Genomic DNA, 8,190 nt, shown 5'->3' on the forward strand with positions numbered 1-8,190 from the left:
TCAAAGGGGAGAAAATTTTCAAAAGGGAGAAGGTAGAAAGGAGACGAGGGAAGACAGAGATTTGTGTTTTCTCAGAGCACTCACTCTGGAGCAACTTGTGCATTGGTTGGATGGAGGGGATAATTGCTTGCACTGTCGAAAGTTAATTGATCTCCACTCAACCAACTTGCCTGATTAGGTGACTCCCTTCGTTCCCTCTGCAAAGCACACTAACAGCTTCTACCTCCGTGCTAGCTATACTTGGCTGTGGGTTAAGATCTAGTTCTCTCACACACTTCTATTAAGCTGTGTGTTTACCAAGTGTTAGCTGTGTTGTCTTAAATCTATTCATGGTAATTGTACTGCAGTTATAATAATTATACAATTTAATTAAGTATTATGTCAACTGATAAATTATGAGTGTGAAAAGAGAATTATCTCTATGAAACTAAATTGAATACTTTGGGAAAAAATTGATAAAGGCAATTAGCTAAAAAATGCCAGATGAGGTGTGAGGTTGACGAATGTTAAGACAGTGAAAAGATCATAAAAAATCTAGGAGTTGACACTTAAGTTATATTAAAAGTTTCTTGAGGTCTTGCAGCATTTCTAAGATATGAAAATGGAAATTAGAGATTTCCACTTCACATTTTTTTTTTATGTGAGAAACAAAATGTGGAATTCCAATCAGTAGACCCATGCTAGTTTTCTACATGAAAATGGGAAGAGTGTGGATTTCTGTTTTAAAAAGTTAAACAGATGAACATAGGGGAAGGGAAGGAAAAATAAGATGAAAACAGAGAAGGAGGCAAACCATAGGAGACTTGTAACAAACTGAGGGTTGCTAGAGGGGAGATGGGTGGGGGGAAGGGGGTCACTGGGGGATGGGTATGAAGGGGGGCTCTTGTTAGAATGAGCACTGGGTGTTTTATGCAACTGATGAATTGCTAAATTCTATCCCCCAAACTAACAATGCAGTATATGTTACCCAAATTGAATTTAAATTAAAACATTTTTTAAAAAGTTAAACTGCTTAGGGCAGAGACTGTGAATTCTTCACTAGTAGTTTACTTCTTCCCTTAATAATAGAAATCCTGAATTCTAGCTGGGACGCATGATCCGGACTAGAGGATAGATTTCTATGGTATCTTTGTGGCTCAGTGTGACCATGTGCCTAAACTCGGCCAAAGGAATATGAGCAGAAATGATGTGTCCCATTTCTGCCACATCCTTAAGAGGAATGGTTGTGCTCGCCTTGATCTTCCCCTTCCCATTGACAAGAACACAGATCCAGTATGGGAGCTGTACTGCTCCCCAGACCTGGAGCTGATGGGGGCTCTGCGTTGACATAGACTTACCCCGGGGTTCCTGACCACCTCTGCCTCCTCTGCCTATACTGTTCCATGGGGGAGAAATTAGCTTCTGTCTTTAGTAATCTGTATTTGGGGGATCTCTTTTTTCTAGCAACATAGAATATATCCTAACACACTATTTAAATTTTAATATAAATACGTATGTACATACATATAATTTATACAAAGATCTATATTTTTATATGCTTCATGTATTTATATTTGTGTAAGTATATTATATATATGAGTGTGTATATATATATACATATATATATAATTATCTGATTTGCACTTTAAATGACCTTTGCAATTAAATAAGCAATCTACTAGTTCTGATGGCAAAGCTTCTACTGTATTATTTTTTCCTCTCCTTTTAAACTGGGCATGAAAGTTGAATGCCTTTGAGCATTCAACTCAAAAGGACTGAGGACTGATTTTTGTATATCTATGATAATGTACTTACGCAGATGGCACCTTTGTCTGGTTGAGTTCCATGAGTAGGACTGGCCAGCTGGCAACTTTCAGCAGTTGTACTAGGGGAAGAAAGGGCAAATGATTGGAGACCCCTGTACCTCTAAGTGTCATCATTTTGAAGGACCCCATGACTATCATTAACACCATAGCTTATATGAATAGCACTCCCAGGGTTTGTCAGTGCACAGCCTGAGCAACTGTACTTAGAGCTTTTGCTGATGCTTGCTGAAGGAGCTTCTGGTTCTCAAGCTCAAAACTACCACATTAATCAATCACTGATACCTGGTGCTGATCGGCACTTAGCCAAGCACACATTCTCATATATTGCTGGTGGGAGGGAAAACTGGTAAAGTTTTTGTGAGGGCTGGTATCTATCATAAATTGTATGCTATGTCTGCTTTGAGCAAGACTTTCTTCTTCTAAGAGGTTACTTGAAAGAGATTCTCAAACATGTGGATGGAGATGTGTGTTCAAGTGCATCCCTTGCAGCAGGGGAAAAAAATTCAAGTGTCCTCTTTTTACCCCTTCATTCCTTTCTTCAAGACGTGTTATTACAGCTCATACAATGTATACAGCATATGGAAATTCAGACTGGACACGATTCACAATAACCCTGTCCCTCTGAAGTTTATCTTCCTGTTGGGTATCGGGTTCACAGTAAACAAAGGAATAAATAAATATGTGTCACTATGTCAAATAGTCGGTGAATGCATAGTTTATGTTTCACCCACATCATGGAATGTCATTACATTACACCAATTTTTACAAAGATGAAAAATTACTAAAGATAGACTGTCAAATGAAAAATAATCACATTGTGATGCAAGGTGAGCAGTGTAAAAAGTATATGTTTATGGGCCTATATATGCCTGTCATTGCATAGAAAACATGTGAAAGCAGCAGAGAACCCGCAGCAGCTCTCCCTGGGGTGAGTCTCAAGGCCAGGTGAGTGCTTCTGTACATGTGGCAGAGGCTGGGGGAAGAACAAAGGGACGTTTATTAATATATTCTTCAGGATTATTGCATCTTCCACATTGAGACTGTGTTCCTACCTTCTTTCTGTCTTTGAAAGAAGAAGCCAACAAGAAATCATCAACGCCTCCCTAAAGCTGCTGCGGGTTTAGGGCAGTGGAGAGAGATCTGTTCAGATGTTCATAAAGCAGCAACTGCATGTCTAGAAGTTGACTCTAGAGCAACAGAAATTTAAACAGATGTGCAACAGAAATTTAAACAGAAGAATGTTCACTCCAGGATTGCTGATAATAGTTTGAAAAATGATATCCAACAACAGGGAGATGACAATAAATTATAGCAATTCAATGTAATGAAATATCACACAATTCACAGAGTTTTAGTGACTCTGGGCATATATAAATGTTCCTAGCATGACAATTTGTGAAAAAAGTAGCAAACCCAAACTTCCCACATGGTATAATCCATTGTTGCAATAAAATTCTTCTATGTATCTAACTATGCCTTTCCATATGCATGTATGCATGTATCCATCCACACATCTATCCACCTAGCAAAACACTGGAATCAAACAATTTTTAGAGAGTATTAATTTATAATTGTGCTTGTTTTAAATAAAATTTGGGAGGCAACTGGGCAGCTCAGTTGGTTAAGCATCTGACTCTTGATTCCAGCTCAGGTCTTGATCTCAAAGTCATGAGTTCAAGCCTCCCACTGGGATCCACACTGGGCTTGGAGCCTACCTAAAAAATAAATAAATAAAAATAAAACTAATTTTGTAAAGTTTTCCAGGTATGTGTAATGCAGAGGTATTACTTTGATAACACACACACCCACACACACGTGTGCATGTGCACACACATACACACACTCACACACTCATGCAGAGCAATGCAAGCTATCTTAGTACAAACACCAAACATAAAAAGAGCCCATGTATGGCAACTGTTACCTTCATCTCTTCTACTTTTTGTTGCGCTAACTCAAAAGATTATTAACTCTGGGAAAATGTACTACCCTGACGGTTACCAGGAATTACATTGAATTGTATGAAGTTGCTGTGTTTGTAGGTAAAAATACTGGCAATTTTATACAGTTCGACATATTATTTATAGCATATTCTTTAATTTGAATGATATTACTCAATCCCTCCAGACCCATCCTTTACTCTGAAGGGCCATGCTTTCTGGAAGACTTTGTGATGAAGGTGCTTAGGTGCTTTATTTTTTTCAGATGGGGGATTTCTGAAAGCCAAGAGGCCCCACACCTTTAGAAGGGCCTCAAGTTTGGTATATATTGTGTTATTCCTGTTGCAAAATTCATTATGACTTTTGACCAATGGGCTCCGTATTTGCCTTTGCACTGGGCCCTTTCAATTCTGTAGTGATCCAAGATGGGAATCTTTTTGAAGCCAATGGCCTGTGATTTCAAGTATGCATATAAAGAAGATGGTATTTTTGGAAACCCTAAGGAGAAGTCAAATAAAATTGCCCTCATTTTCTAAGGCATAAACCCATGCACATTAACACCAGCCTCTGTATCATTGGGAACATCTCAGGGGATGCAGTAGGTGGCCGGGTGTAGGAGGTAATGGAAGGCATCACTGGATTCTTCTAACAAAAAAAAAAAAAAAAAAAAGAGTGATAGAGTTATATAACTTCCTAGGGTCCAAACGGGCTTGTGGAGTCCTCATTATTGCATTCATAAGCTTTCCATATGCCCATCAAGAAGAAAACACCTTCCACTTGCTTGCTTTTGGAATGGAACTGGCAGGAAATAAAACAGCGCTACTTCTGTTGTGTCCCCCAAATACAGCAAATCAGATGCTTGTTAGGGTGGATTCCTGCCTTATCAAGACCGTTACTCCGTCGAAGGTACTCCGCTGCACTCCTGCTCCCTGCCGGAAGGATACCCTTGCTTAACGGGCAGGAGAGGGAGAGGCAGAGGATAGAACTCTAGTTTGTCAGTTTCCCATCCTCCAACCCCTAGGAAACATGCCACTGCATCTGATCTATCCCACTTTTGAGGGGCTTTTGTGCAGTCACTTACTCTAAATAATAAAACTTTCAGAAGGAATATTCTCGGGATGTGCAGCAGACCAGTATCTTCAGGGAGTCCTTGCTTACACGGGATTGTCTCCATATCTTTCAAGGATTTTATTTATTTATGTGTGAGCAAGTGTAAGCAAGGGGAGTAGCAGAGGGAGAGAAAGCAGACTCCCCACTGAGCAGGGAGCCTGATGTGGGGCTCAATCTCAGGACCCTGAGATCATGACCTGAGTCAAAGGCAGACCCTTGGCTGACTGAGCCGCCCAGGTGGCCCATGTCTCCATACCTTTTGTATGGCTCTTTCGAATCCAGCAATATTCTGTTGTCTAGCATAGCCCAGTATAGAATTTGTCATTGAAAAATCAATCCTTTTGCTTGTATATCCACATCTAAGAATATATCCCAAGTAAATACTTAATATTCACAAACATTTAAGTACAAAAACACTCATTTCAAGATTGCTTAAAATTCTCTTAAAAACTTATGTCCAGGAGTGCCTGGGTGGCTCAGTGGGTTAAAGCCTCTGCCTTCGGCTCAGGTCATGATCTCAGGGTCCTGGGATCGAGCCCCACATCGGGCTCTCTGCTCAGTGGGGAGCCTGCTTCCTCCTCTCTCTCTCTGCCTGCCTCTCTGCCTACTTGTGATCTCTGTCTGTCAAATAAATAAATAAAAATCTTTAAAATAAAAGAAAAAGCAAAAAACAAAAAGCTTATGTCCAACCTCAGGGAACTAATTTTAAAAATGATAGCAACTCCATAAAATGGACAATTGTACAGTCATTAAAAATCTTATTTATAAAAAATTACTAATGACATGAGGTGGCATTATATCTCAACATATTAATCTGCCTGTGTATTTATTTAATTAACCTGTGTATTTAGCTGCTCGAGACCACACAGAAGTAGCAATAGTCAAAGAGCTCGACAGGCTAGCAATACAATAAGGATGTGGGAGTTTCTCCTCTCTCAGAGGCTAGAGGAGGGAAAGATGCTACTTGAACAAGACACTCAAATTCTAGAGAAGCCACGTGGCTGAGAGAGACCATGTGTCCTAAACATGGGAGGGATGCCTTAAAGAGTGTTTCAATGTGAGAAGCAGAGTGGGGAGCGAAAGATTCTGAGTTGCTAGTATTAGTCACTACTGGAAGAACCACCGTGAAGGGGGAGACCGCGTTATCCTGGTCAAAGTGGAACTTGGTAGAACAGTCGGAAGTATCTCTACAAGTATGGCAGCAGTGGACAAATCGTAAGTAATAACCTGGTTATTTTGTTGTTTTTGTTTTAGAATATGAGGCGACTCTGAGATTTATTCATTCGTTCAGTAACTACTTCACAAACATCTGTTATTTGCCAGCTATCCTGCTAGGTGCTCACTGTATATTGTTGAACATGATAGTTTTCTGTCCTCAGGAGATTGTGCATTTTCATGAAGGAACTCTCAGGTCAATGCAAACAAAACACAATAGGAGAGCATGAGAGCATTACAACAGGATAATGTTTTTCTTGATAGAAATATAATGCCATTAATTTGAATGGTTGCATGAAGAATTTTGAGTTTTGCTGGTCCAGCACATAAATCAGTCACCAACAAACACCTGGAGCAGAGAGTGATGGATAGGTTCTGATTTGATTTCTTTCCAAAATTTGTTTTGAAACTTGGGGAATGATTCTCTCATAAAGTCTCCGAGCGAGCAGTTCTCAGTCAGGATGCATTGATATCTGGTATGTCGAAGTCTGATTTGAGATGTGTTACCAATAATTAATAACTGACATAGAGTACCGAGGTTTTTCCTAATCACTTTAAAAAATATAGCCAGTCATATTTCAAGAAAAGTGATGACCAGCATCATGATACCTAGAAGAGGAAAGGCTGCACTTAGAACCAGAGGGCTGGGAATTGTCATGAAACTGACATCTAATTTTATCTCTGTCTCAACTCACTGTGGATTACTGTTACACTACTTTATTTTGAATATTTTTTTAAATTGAAGAAATCTATGAGAGTAGATCTGTTTATTATTTATCTTTTGATGGCTGAAGCTTCATCTTAAAACCATTGTTCCTGCTTTTGTTTTAGTTTGTTGATAAATATCCATATAAAAGATCACATCAAGAAACTTTCGTGTCCGTTTTTACATATAGGCAATATAGATTTTAAAATCAGAGATATTAAGGAAAGCCATCCAGTGTTGTGTCTGGCCCAAACTGAAATGGTAAGATAATTAAGAGTAAGGACTCTGATGAGTTTCAGAAAGTATGCCAAATTTGAAACTCTTCATTATAAAAAGGAAGAAAATTGTATGCAGAAAAGAAATCACCATCTCAGATCACCTTCGTCTCACCTTCCCTTTGCTTAAATACCACCACCATATATTTGCTTTCAATGCCTTCTGTTCTGTTGACACGATTCTCATAATTTGTGTTTTTTAAAAACCTCAATTTTTGCTAAGATACTATATACATGAACAAAAATATATAGCCAGTAATTCATAATCAGTAGAGGAACATTTAGCCCTATCATAGCTAAAGAGCTGGAGAACACAAGATAGAATTTTCCAGAAGGCAAATGAACCTGGGGTCACAGAAGTTTCTTTAATCTTCTTTCTGCTGGTATTCACAAGGAGTGCGCCCGATGTCTCCATTAGTTAAAACTTTTGACTGCCAGTGGTAAAAAATTCTTGTTCTAGCTGAACTAAGCAGGAAAAAGAAAATCTGATTTTTGGTTTTAGATAATGAAAATATCCTAAATTAGAGTTAGTTTTCAGGGAGGCCAACCATATCAGGGGCCAGGTCTCTGCATTTTGTCTCTGCCTCCTCCCACGTTTAATGGTCCTAACCCTGCATCACGCCAGCGATGAGGTGTGGTGGAGAAGTATGGTGGAGAAGGCTGTGTGCTTCTCTTTCAATATTTTTCTCAATAAGCTGGACTCAGGCCCTGCTTCTAGGAGACCCACCCCAAGAGAGCAAGAAAGGGGAAAAAACAGAAGCAAGAACAGAAACTGTGTCTGGGAGAGTAACTTCCTATAGTAGGATCCCCAGTAATAGAGGATATTGGTTTTTCTACTTTTTGAATGCTCAGATCAATGGATGGATAAGAATCTCCGAAATAATTCCTGCTGATTCCCATCAGAATGAAGAAAACTTTTATCATTTTTTTTAAGATTTTATTTATTTATTTGACAGAGAGAGATCACAAGAGAGGCAGGAAGAAGAGAGAGGAGGAAGCAGGCTTCCTACTGAGCAGAGAGCCCGATGTGGGGCTCGATCCCAGAACCCTGGGATCATGACCTGAGCCGAAGGCAGAGGCTTAACCCGTTGAGCCACCCAGATGCCCCAAAACTTTTATCATTTTTTAAAAACTCTTCT

The sequence above is a fragment of the Mustela putorius genome, unplaced genomic scaffold, assembly GCF_011764305.1.
Source record: "Mustela putorius furo isolate JIRA1106 unplaced genomic scaffold, ASM1176430v1.1 tig00000592_pilon_pilon_pilon, whole genome shotgun sequence".
Classification (NCBI taxonomy): Eukaryota; Metazoa; Chordata; class Mammalia; order Carnivora; family Mustelidae; genus Mustela; species Mustela putorius.